Genomic DNA, 13,604 nt, shown 5'->3' with positions numbered 1-13,604 from the left:
TTTCTGAAATGTCTAACCAGAGTTTCCCTTATTTTTCATCTATAAGTAGGAATGGAAGGCATAGAATATTCCAGAAAGGTTATGGGAACCCAGTAAAATTCTTTACAAGGCTACTCCATGAAATCTATAGAAAACACATGGTATTTGAACACTTGCTTCTTAATCTCCATGCTCAAGCTATAGTACCTTTCTGCTTGCTCCATGATGGTAGGGAAAGGTTTTGACTGCAAATACTTTATATAGCCTTGATTGTAGGTACTAATAATTTAGTATTCCCATGCCTTGGTTTCTCCAACACCATGACTACGATACTAAAAATCCATTCATATAAAAGAAGTCCATTTAATAAAGGAAAGCTTCCATTTTGCAATTTATATTGGGCTGTGAATATCTTGGGATTAGAATAAACCAAATTAAATAATGTCAAATATTACATTCTATGTGAAAAATCGGGGAAGTATCAATCCAAAATAAATTTTAAATTTCATCTTGATTTTAGTTCTGCTGATCTATGATTTTGTTTCATTAAAACTTACAAAATTATGAATTCTTCTATTACTAGAAAACTAGGATTATTATGTCACTTTATACATACATACATATGTATATTCATGTGAATGGATTTCAAAACATACAAGTGACTATCTATTTTTAATTTCATTTTCCATGAACTTTTTAAAAACAAGTATTCATTCAAAAGGCAGCGTGACAGAGAGAGAGAGGAAGAGAGGTATCTTCCATCCATTGGTTCACTCCCCAAATGATTGCAACAGCCAGGTGCCAGGCTGAAGTCAGGAGCCAGGATTCCATTCTGGTCTCCCACATAGTTGGCAGGGACTCAAGCCCTTGCCCTGACTGTTGATGAACAACTTAATACGTTATCCCTCTTAGTATTTGTTTGTTTGTTTGTTCTACTTAATACTTTTGGTTGAATACTGTAATCAATACACAGTTATTCTTAAGTGTTGAAACTTAACTGAAAACTGATCACTGTTAAATATAAGAGTGGGAATAAGAGAGGGAAGGGATGTACAATTTGGGACATGCTCAAGCTGACTTGCCCCAAACGGTAGAGTTAGAAACATACCAGGGGATTCCAATTCAATCCCATCAAGGTGGCATGTACCAATGCCATCTCACTAGTCCAAGTGATCAATTTCTGTTCACAATTGATCATAATGATAGGACTAAGAGCCAAAGGGATCACATAAACAGGACTAGTGTCTGCAAATACTAGCTGATAGAATAAAAAAGGGAGAGAACAATCCAACATGGGAAGCGAGAAATACAGCAGACCCATAGAATGGCAGATGTCCTAAACAGCACTCTGGCCTCAGAATCAGCCCTGAAGGCATTTGGATCTGGCCGAAAAGCCCATGAGAGTATTTCAGGCATGGAAAGCCAACACACTCTGGGAAAAAAAAAAAGAAAAAAAAAACTAAAAAAAACGAAATGAAAGATCTCTGCGAGTGAGATCCCAGTGAAAAGAATAGGTCATCAAAGAAGGAGGTACCTTTCTTTGAAGGGAGGAGAGAACTTCCACTTTGACTATGACCTTGTCTAAATATGATCAGAGTCGGTGAACTCAAAAGGCTTCCATAGCCTTGGCAACTCATGACAAGAGCCTAGGGTGATTACTGATGCCATAAACAAGAGTGTCAATTTGTTAAGTCAACAACAGGAGTCACTGTGCACTTACTCCTCATGTAGGATCTCTGTCCTTAATGTGTTGTACAATGTGATTTAATGCTATAATTAGTACTCAAACAGTATTTTTCACTTTATGTTTCTGTGTGGGAGCAAACTGTTGAAATCTTTACTTAATATATGCTAAACTGATCTTCTGTATATAAAGAGAATTGAAAATGAATCTTGATGTGAATGGAAGGGGAGAGGGAGTGGGAAAGGGGAGGGTTGCGGGTGGGAGGGAAGTTATGGGGGGAGGGAAGCCATTGTAATCCATAAGCTGTACTTTGGAAATTTATATTCATTAAATAAAAGTTAAAAAAAAAAGAGAGAGAGAGAGTGGAAACTCAGTTCCACTATGGTGTCTAGAGGTGTGGGCTTGGGAAGAAACTAAGACCAGATTAGCTCATTACAGTTGAATCCCCAGGGCTGACTCCTGCTTCCCTGTTAGAAGAGGCAGAGAGACACATAGACAAACATGGACAGAGACACACATCTTTTGCCACCTGATGTTTTGCGATGCCTCAGAACTCTGCCAGCAAGAAGGCTGTCACCAGACAAAGCCGCTAGACCTTGCACTTCCAGACCTGTGAACCAACATAAATCTCTTTTCTTTACGGAGTGATCTTCCAGAGGTGCTTCACTACAGTAATGAAAAGTGGACTCATACAGAACCCAGTGTGAACACTGCGGAAATTCACACCATGGAGTGGGAAAATGGTCTTGTCTTTAATCCATCCCAGGGAAACAGATTCTGAGGCTGAAAGGAGCATACAAAACGCTCACTGGGGAGACTTGGAGAAATAACACCTGCCTGTGTGTGTGTCTTCCAAATAAACAAACTAGATCTTTAAAAGCAGGTTGGGGGAAACCCTTGCTAGAGGAAGAGGCTGAATGGGATATGGTTCTGACCAAGATCTCAGACAAGCTTCAGCGAATGCTGTGCAAGCTACAGAGTGACGGCTATTCAGAATTATCCACATTGAGGCAAGGAAACCAGGCCTCTCTACTTCCACTGATCAATCACTGGGTGTGGATCACCTTGGAGGGGTATGGAACCTGGGCCAAGATCACCCCTGTGAGCCCAGAGGCTGCATAGGGAAGTAAGTGTCATTACAAAACATGCAAGCAGCTGGTGGGATGGAGAGATCCTGGATGGCATACAGAGCATCTGCTAGCATTTCCTGGAGTGGGGACTGTTACTAATCAGGGATATTGAGCTGCAAGAATTCCTGATGCCAGTAAAAGGCAAGAAGAAATTCATTTCATGCTTGTCTACTCAGGTAAAATCCAAAGAAGAAAAGCCATCAGGACAAAAAAATAAAAGCAATGGCATAATCTTGGAAAGAACAGAAATAGATGTAATGTAAAACTTCAGAAGTCTTAAATTAAAAACATATTTAGATTCTCTCATCCATGCACATGCATACATCATATACACCATGATCCTTAAATCCAGGAAATATAAACTAGCAATAGCTCGTGGTCAGAGAAATGTGACATTACTCTGAAGGGCAGACACCAAATGAAAAGCTACCCACGCTATCCCTTACCCAATCCAAAGCTAAAACTAGACATTTGTAGACAAATGGTGTGAACACAAAGGTACTTTGGCTTAACAATAGTATTTTAGAGATATATTTACGTATTACTTATTTAAAAGGCAACATGATAGACAGAAAGAGACAGAGAGCGTCCATCCACTGGTTCACACCCCAGAGGCCCCCAACCGCCAGGTCTGGGCGATGCTGAAACCAGAAGCAAGGCACAGCCTGGTCTGCCACACGGTGTCAGGGGCCCGAGCACTTGGGCTATCTTCTGCTGCCTTCCCAGACTCATAACCAGGAAGCTGGATCAGGAGCAGAGCAGCTGATACTCCAGCTGGCATTCTGACATGGGATGCAAGTGATGCAAGCAGCGCTCAAACTAGTTGTGCCACAGTGCTGGCACCAACAATAGCACTTTATCTCCCCCTATTATGTAGTGTGTTGACTGCTTAACAAGGTCCTGTTTCCTAATTCAAATTAATTCAAATAAAATTTAAAATATTCACTCTTTTTTCTTATCTCTCATTGTCTTCATTGCATTTCATCTGGAAAGTTCTGCCACCATCTCAAACCTAAAATGCCTCACATCAGCTCCCTACCAAATTTACTCCGAGAGTTTTCTGTTGCAAACTAACAAACTATAATACAGAAAAGAATGATACATGATGTTCTCCACTCATCCACTAAAACAAATTTAAAAAACAGGAAATAATTAGCTGTTATTTAAGTCAGAAATTTATTAATGTTATTTAAATTAGAAAGTGTATTGATTTTTTTCTCAGTTTACCTGAATTATACTCAATAAATAAAATTTCTATATATTTAAGGTATGCAATGTGATTCTTGATACATTCATGCTTGTATCCATTGTGAAATGATTATCACAATCAAGCTAATTAACATACACAATTACAATTTTTTGGTGTGTGTTGAGAACATGTAAGATCAACTCTTTCAACAGATTTCAAGTATACAACACAGTATTATTAACTAGGGTTCCTATACTGCACAATCCCCAGAGCTTCTTCATGCTACATAACTGAATCATTTCACCCTTTGACCAATATTCCCCATTTCCCCACCTCCCTGCTAACAGCAATCACCACTCTATTCCTTATTTTCATGTGGTTTTGTTTGTTTGTTTTAGAGTCCACACATAAGTGAACTCATTCAGCATTTGTCTTTTTATGCCTGGCTTATTTTATTTAGCATAATGCCCTCTACATCCATCCATGTTGTTGCAAATGGCAGTATTTCCTTCTTTTTATAAAAGAAGGAAATGAATTGTATTCTATTATGCAAATGAACTACATTTTCTTAGGAAGTTTAGATTGTTTCTGTATCTTAACTATTGTCATTCATGCTGCAAAGAACAAGGGAGAACTGATATCTCTTCAAGACAGACTTCATCTTCTTGGATATTTACCCAGAAGTGAATTTATTGGATCATATGGATGTTCTATTTTGCTATTTTGAGGAACATCCACAATGGTTGTACCAATTTACATTTCCTTTTTTTTCCAATTTACATTTCCATCAACAGTATACAAGGTCTTCCCTTTCTCTACATCCTCACCAACACTTTGTCTTCTCTGTCTTTTCTGAAAATAGTCTTCCAAATAGGCATGAAACTATGGCTCACTATGGTTCTGATTTGCACTTCCCAATGGAAATACACCTTTTCATATACTAAGGCACCTTTTCATATACCTGTTGGTCCTTTTATGTCTTCTATTCATGTCCTCAGGCCATTTTGCCATGAGAATGCTTGGGGTTTTCCTATTGAAATATTGAAGTTCCTTAAATGTTTGGATATTAATTATTTATTAGATATATGTTTGGCAGATATATTCTCCCATTCTGTAGGTTGCCTTTTGGATTTAAAAATCCAGTTTTTGGATAGAATTATAGGGGGAATATAAGCTGCACATTTTCCTCAACCGGAAACCCTCTTAGTTTTCAATGGTAATACACACAGATAATTTCAGTATTACTCATACAACTAGAATGTATCGAACAAGGTATTACACATGAAGCTTACAGTTTCAGAGCAAGAAATGATCTTCAATCATCCAGTTTAATCTGCCCATTTTACAGAGAAGGACATGAAGCCAGAAATGGGAAAGTGTCCAACAAAGAAGATACTGCTAAATAGCAACTGCTGACAACAAGAACCCAATTCTAAAGTAGTGTTCCTGAGCAACAATTATTTCCATTACCTTTTCAGGAAGTTGTAGTGTATTCTTGTTTTCTACCATTACTACATTTAATTAATATTTAATCCAAAGGAGAGTGCGGTTCCTAATGTCATGATCAGCACTAACATTAAATATTTAAGTTGCTTTAGAGTTTTGAGTACAGTACTCAAAATTGTAACCAGATTTGCTATCTTAGATAAATCTAGTTATATCTTTGGTATAACCTATAAAACTGGGAAATATGCTTACCTGGTCACAAAATGTAAATGCATTAAACGTAAGCTCTTTACATAGACCCATGTACTGAGGTAACTGGCTGCTCTAATAGCTTCCAGCAACATTCTGACAGGCAATAGGTTTCCAACATAAGAGGCTGCATGGCCTAAAGCCAGCATTGATCAAATAACACACACACACAAATAAAACCAGAATATACTTTCAAATTCTGTAAGGCATTTTATATGTCTGGCTGATCTTACCTTGTAATTTTCATCATAGCTTTTCCTCTTTGTGTAGAACAGGATTTTGTGTTTGGATATTTAAAGAAAATACAGGGCTGAAAATGCATGGCCACACATCTTATCATCCCAGGCCCTAAAAGTTCTTCTTTATTGCTCTGTGCTTTTTTTCTGGATTTTACAAGGAAATATATATACTTGTAAGTGCATACATTTGCATGCACGAAAGTATGTGTGTATCCCCTCATATTTCATATAATTTTATCTTCATTTCCAGACAGGATACACTGTTGCTAAGCACATTTTATATATTATCTGTGGCAGATTAGCTCATTCCATGCTTATGAAGCCAAGGTTAAAAGTTCAGTTGCAGCAAAAGTCAATCACTCTTCACTCTGACTTGTAGTCCCAGGCTGTATTTCAGAACCTAACTACTCTGTAATAAAAGACAATAAGAAAACCTCATACAAGAGGGAATGACCTTGAACTACTGGAAAACATTTCTAATGACAGGCCCTTCAACCAGATGCCAGTAGCATCTGCTTCATATACAAAGGGCAGAAGTGTTGACATTTCTTTAAAACCAGCTACATTCTAGACCTTATCCTGGACCCTAGAGTTGCCATAATGAGAAAGTTAGAATTTGTCCCCGCTTTCTTATAAAAGCATTCTAAAATCTGCTTCTGCTAGAAGCCTGTTGAAATGTTCAGCTAATTCTTATTCCTTTCTTCCATGAGCTTCCATAGCACTTAGTATCTGAAAATTGACTGTTAGATCACCTGTATTGTTTCACTTTCATTCATTTTGAAGCACTTTTAGTCTCATTTCACCAACTAATTTACAAGCATCATGAAATCAAGGTGTTTTCTTTATTCTCTATTGTATAGTAGGCTTAACATGCTGACCTCATATTGTGTTTTTTATTGCTCTTAAACAATTAAAAGCTTACAAGTAAAAAAAGACTGATCAATTTCAAATAAAATTTTGATTGATACATAAATTGACATATTCATATGTAAATATTTAATTTACAGGCTATATATAATATCAAGCAAAAAAAGCAAACTATTATGACTACATACGTTGGGTAAAAGAAATTAATGCCAAAGTATTAAATTAAACTATGTGAAGTTGTGGATTTTGTTGTTCAAGATTGGTCAGCTCCCAGCAGTTTCATACAGTTAAACCAAATGGTAATCACATTTGTCCCTAGATATGGACAGCATACATGTATTAAAATGTTCTTCAGCTTTTAGTTCTTTCATATTTTCTGTTTTCCTATAGGAAACATGTATTTGTAAATTAGAAAAACAGGTCAGAAATTCTACTGGAACATACTAACAGTGAATTATTTTTCTAAATGTATGAAAAGATGGATTGGCCACATGAAGTCTGGCATCTAGCCTCCTAAAGCCCAGGTGGGATTCGTTGCCTTGGATCCAACTCAGCCATCCTTGAAAAGGCAGCTCTTTAGTATCTAACCCCCTCTAGTGAGCACATTGCAAACACTCAGTTCATTCTTGTAATCACACTTGAAAGCAGAGAACTCCTTGCAGTTGTTGCCAGAACTGTTCAAGTTACACAAGCCACAGGGATATGCCCACATGGTTGATAAGAAAAACCAGATGTAGGAGTAGAGCCTCATACAAGAGGGCTGGACGTGATTATTAAAATTTATGCAATGGGACTGGGACCCTGTGCAACACAGCTTTCAATGTCAACATTTCTTCTGAAACTGGGTAAATGTCAGTCATTTACAGAATTTCAGTACTGCCAGTTGGTTCTTTGCATTTTAATTAAATGTTGCTCTTCCAATGATTGTATGTCATGATTTTAGATTTATTGCACAAATTTCAATTTGATGAATCAAATAAATTTCTAAAGATATGTATTCATTTATAATTTGCTCCTTATTCATTTCCATGTTTATTTTCCATTGCTTTCTGAGTTTGAATTACTTGTGGTGAATACTTTGATGGCACATTTATAGGATCACTCCTCTCCTCCTCCAGGAGATTTCCAAGCAATAAGCCCACAGTCCCCTTACACTGAGACCTTCTTTGAATGATGCAAACCTCAGGCTAAAAACCTTCTCACCTTTCCTACTTGTGTTGGTTCACCAAGCATTCACTGTGATCCTGTTAGAAAAGATTCCCTGGGCTTTGTGCTGTGCGTGATACAAAGATGAATTAAATTTTAACAGGAAATTCTCCCAGGATAGTAGATAATCTAGAAGAGGCACTCTTGTCTGTGTGTAAGTAACTATAAAGTAAGACAGAATGTGTTTAGCGCTTCTCCTCACCACTCAAAATACAAATAATGGCTGTGGTGTTGTGAGGACAGCACAGTGCTGTCAGTCACAGATGACTAGGCCAATCTAGGTAAAGTTGTGGATTTTGTTGTTCAAGATTGGTCAGCTCCCAGCAGCTCCACAACAGCCAATCCAAAGCCAGGAGCCAACAGCTTCTCCCAGGTCTCCCACACGGGTACAGGGGCCCAAGGACTTGGGCCATCTTCTACTGCTTTCTCAGGCCATTGCAGAGAGCTGGACAGGAAGTGGAGCAGTCGGGTCTCGAACCGGCACCCAAATGGGATGCTGGTGCTTCAGGCCAGGGCGTTAACCTGCTGTGCCACAGTGCCGGCCCCAGCAAATTGGAAGCTTTGAGTTTAAATTCGCTTCGTTAGGAACATAATGTTTCATATATATTGAGAGAGCAGAAAAAAAGGACCCACCCTTCCTAAAACAGAGAAATGGATGGACTTTTTCCACATTGCTAATAATCTTCTGCTGTGCTAGGAAATGAGAGGGTGGAGTAGGTCTGAGAAGACAATCCTTCGAGGGCTCAGCCCCATCTTACATCTTTGCATAACACCAGAATCCCCTGAAACCAAAATGTGGAAGGAACAAGCCAATGCCCCCTCTGTTTTCTTACTGCCACCCTATCTTCCTCCCCGGTCCTTGTATAAAGAAGAAAACCTGGTCCTGTGCTTCCTCCTCCTCTTTCCAAGCTTCAACTGCTCTCCAGGAAAACTTGAACTTAACCACACCTGGTTACTATCCAGGTGTCATTTAGTTTCATTTCCTCAGTCTTCTTATCTACAGAATGGAAGTAATAATCATTGCCTTATAGAAACGCTGAAGAGATTACATGAGATATTTATAAATTCAATGAGAGCCTTGAAGTCTATATTTTAAGCAAGACAGCCTGTAGATTTAGAAAACCTTATCTGATGTTCAGCACTTCTTTAGTTCCAGTTCACTATAACTCTGGATTGCTGTAATTTAGGTTATTATCTAGGTTAGGCATTAATATGTGTGAAAGTGATTTATAAACTGTAAAAACCTATACAGATGTGATATTGCTAATGATTTACTTGCTTCAAGGTGTTACTCTTCCCAAGGAATATTAGCATTTTACTTGACAACAAAATCTTAAGCTGAAGTTGATGTTGTAATGGTCAGCATTCACACATTAGTCCGAGGAGTTAGAGGGAAGAGAATGTAGGAAAGGTGGACAATCTCCTCAGTATTCCCCCCAAATGCACTAAAAAGGCATAGTGAATCAACTATTGTTTCATTTATTTTCATTTAATTTGAGGCAGAGTCAAAGAGAAGTAGACGGGGCCGGTCCTGTGGCATAGTGGGTTAAGCTACCGCCTGCAGCGCTGGCATCCCAATCCAGCTCTCTGCTGTGGCCTGGGAAAGTAGTTGAAGATGGCCCAAGTCCTTGGGCCACTGCACCCACATGGGAGACCTGAAAGAAGCTCCTGGCTCTTGGCTTCGGATCGGCTCAGTTCCGGCCATTGCGGCCAATTAGGGAGTGAACCAACAGATAGAAGACCTCTCTCTCTCTCTCTCTCTCTCTCTCTCTCTGCCTCTCCTTCTCTCTCTGTGTAACTCTTTCTTTTACTGACTTTATTTTTTTTTTTTGACAGGCAGAGTGGACAGTGAGAGAGAGAGACAGAGAGAAAGGTCTTCCTTTGCCTTGGTTCACCCTCCAATGGCTGCTGCGGCCAGCGCGCCATGGCCGGCGCACCGCGCTGATCCGATGGCAGGAGCCAGGTACTTCTCCTGGTCTCCCATGGGGTGCAGGGTCCAAGCACTTGGGCCATCCTCCACTGCACTCCCTGGCCACAGCAGAGAGCTGGTCTGGAAGAGGGGCAACCGGGACAGAATCTGGCACCCTGACCGGGACTAGAACCCGGTGTGCCGGTGCCGTAAGGCACAGGATTAGCCTAGTGAGCTGCGGCACTGGCATAACTCTTTCAAATAAATAAATAAATCTTTTAAACAAAGAAAAGAAAGAGAAAGAGCAGTAGACATAAAAAGACCTTCCATCTGCTGGGTCACTCCTCAAAAACCCACAACAACCAGAGCAAGACTAGGCGAAAGCCAGGAATCTTCTCACAAGCGTGGCAGGAACTCTAGTTGAGCCAGCACCTGCTGCCTCCCAGGGTGTGCATTAGCAGCGAGCTGGATTGGATATTCAGCAAGCACTGGAAATAGGCACTTTGATATGGAATGCAGGAGTCACAGGCAGCATCATAACCACTGAACCAAATGCCTGGCCTGTAAATAAATTTTATACCTTCTCTACCCATAAAAGCCACTCTAAACAGAGTTAGTTGGAGATGTAGACGGGTCAAGCAATTCCTCATAAAAATGGATGCAGCGCTTGATTTAGTCAAAAGGCTGAGATGGGATTGGATGCATCACAGAAGTTCATCAGTTGTCAACAAACAACCCTGATGGGGAATATTGATAAGGGGGGCAGTCATGAGAGATCAGGGTCAGGGGATTAGAGGACTCTGTTGTTTTTGCTCAGTTCTGCTGTTAATTTCAAACTGTTGTAAATGTAGCATCTATTTAAAATCAGAAAGAGGAGGAGGACAAAGAAGAAGACAAGAAGGAGAGGGAAAAAAAGGAAGGTGACAAAGAAAGGAGGAAGAAGAAAAGGAGCAGGAGGAGGAACACAATGAGGGAGAAGAGGAAAAAGAGGAAGAATGTATTAGTCTTTCAGCTCTCAGCACCATCCATCTCCACCACCACACAAGGGCACCGTAGGCCCACATCTTCAACCACCTTAATCACTGGACACTGGGCCTGCAGCCCTCCCAGCTTTACCCTCCCCCCAGACATCTGGGAAAGATCAAGGATCTTCAAGTTCAAGGATCAGAATCACTCACTATCAGAGAGCCCCTATTTTATGCTCAGAAGATGCAGCTGAACAGGAATCACATGACCCAAGAGGGGTAGACCCCGATGGAATTCAGGCTTCCATGGCCCCAGCAGCCCACTCGCCACACTGTATCATGGCAACATCCAGTATTTAGTCCAAGGTCCAGGGCAAAAACAAGCTCCAGTATAATTAGTCCTATAAATTGTTTGCAGGTGAGGAGCTACGATAAATTACACATTTTAGATTGCATGCAGCCTTGATTCCAGCAGATGGCAATGCAGAACTTAATTCCTACACATGGGTGAGCAACCTGTCTATACTTTTAAATAACTGTGACAGCTTTGTTCTGAAATAACATAATTTTGAAAAATAAAAACAATGTTTAAGTACAAAAAGAAAAATAAGGCCCTAGCCTTCTCTTCTGAATGACATTTATTTTTCCCTTCTCTGTCTGAAAACAAAGCAAAACAGAATGAAGTACAAGTTATGTATTCATTTGACCCTAAATATATTCTGCCATTGCTCTGGGCAGAGCTCAGTGGAGACAGTTGAGGATGGGTACAGAGACCAACAGAACATGATGCCCCATGGACCTGTCCCGGGCAGGCACAATCACAAATGGCTCAATCACCAAGTGTAGAAAATCACAAGAGTGGCTTTCTTCCGATGCCAAGAGGAGTCAATGAATCATGAACTTGGTTAGGCCCAGTGATTCTCAAATCTGGCCAATGTTTTTTAAGCCCCTCTTCCAGATAACCATTTACTAGATAAAGATAAGGGCTATGGGGTAGGCATTTGGTCTGTGAAGACACTGGCTAAGACATTCACAATTCCATGTTACAGTGCTTGGGTTTGGTACCCAACTGTAACCCTAACCTCCAGCTGCTGACTCCAGCTTCCTACTAATGTAGACGCTGGGAGGTAGTGATGATGCCTCAGGTAATTGACTTCCTGCCATCTGAATGGAATTTCTGGCTTCCGACTTCAGCCTTGACCAAACCCAGCCATCCTAGATATTTAGAATATGAGCCACTGTATAGAAGTTCTGTCTCTCTATCTCCCAGATAAATAAGAATTTTTTAAAAAGAAAAGGGCTTAGGGGCCGGCACTGTGGCACAGCGGGTTAACATCCTGGTCTGAAACGCTGGCATCCCATATGGGTGCTGGTTCAAGACCCAGCTGCTCCACTTCCTTTCCAGCTCTCTGCTATGGCCTGGGAAAGCAGTAGAAGATGGCCCAACTCCTTGGGCCCCTGTACGCATGTGGGAGACCTGGAAGAAGCTCCTGGCTCCTGGCTTCTGGCTTCAGATCGGCACAGCTGTGGCCATTGTGGCCAATTGGAGAGTGAAACATCGGATGGAAGAACTCTCTTTCTCTCTCTCTCTCTCTCTCTCTCTATCTCTCTACTGTCTACCTCTCTCTCTGTAATAATGACTTTCAAATAAATAAATAAATTTTTAAAATGAAATTAATAAATGAATAAATAGACGTAGACTTTTAATTCTGCATATGGACCTTGAAATGTGTATTTTACACACACATGTATTCGAGCATTTTACATATATATATATATATATACATATAAGTCAAAAGTGGTTATTGATATGAGGATTAGAAAATGCAATTAGTATCAAAATAGACCCACTATTTTAGTCTTTTTGATAGCAGCATATGTGGTAACTGGATTTTAGAAGAAAACTGTCAATATTTATAATTATTGAACATAAAACAACAGGACATGTAATATTCGTAATCTGCTTTATTTAAAAGTAATTAGAGCACTAAGCATTAGCATATATTGCATTTTCAAGAAACCAATTTAACTAAGAGCCAAAAGGAGCACAAAGCTCTATAACTTAGACAGAAATGCTTATTAAAACTGTCAAGGGTGACACACATTCAGGGATGAATATAAACTACAGCTGACACCTTCTTGTTGTTTGTTTATATCCATATTTCTCTTGCATCTATACTTGTCTGTTCAAAATTGAGTTCCAATGACTTATCTGTTTCCTTTTGTTTTGTTTTGTTTGGAATTCAGGAATTTGCAGGGGGTATTTATTTCAAAAATAACAATATGCTTCTACTTTTTTAATTACTTTATATTACTAGAAGATCTCTTTTCACACATAAATCCTCAAAGAGTCTACTCCAGGAATACTCTGTACTGTTAGATATCCAACAGTATCTGAGTTCAAGAGCAGAAATCTGAAGTGTTATCCTGACCTTCTACCTTAGGGAAGAGGTTAAGGAGAAATGGGTCCCATGGATCTGTGAACCCACTCAGTGTGCATATACCAGGTAACTGAGACTGACACTCTCAGTCAATTCCATAGTCAGTGAGCGTAATGCCAACACTGGATCCTTGGCCCGGGGAATAAGGGAAGTTATGGTAGACAGAGTCCAGATGAAACTCTGGAACAAGCCCCTTAAATAAAAAAGCAACACCCGTACTAGAGGCAGGAGAATGGGAGAAATCATCACCATCCTTAAGGATGTGAATGATTGAATGCAGATTTTTGTTATCAAATAAAA

The sequence above is a fragment of the Oryctolagus cuniculus genome, chromosome 4, assembly GCF_964237555.1.
Source record: "Oryctolagus cuniculus chromosome 4, mOryCun1.1, whole genome shotgun sequence".
NCBI classification, from domain to species: Eukaryota; Metazoa; Chordata; class Mammalia; order Lagomorpha; family Leporidae; genus Oryctolagus; species Oryctolagus cuniculus.
Note: the sequence above shows the minus strand (reverse complement) of the source record.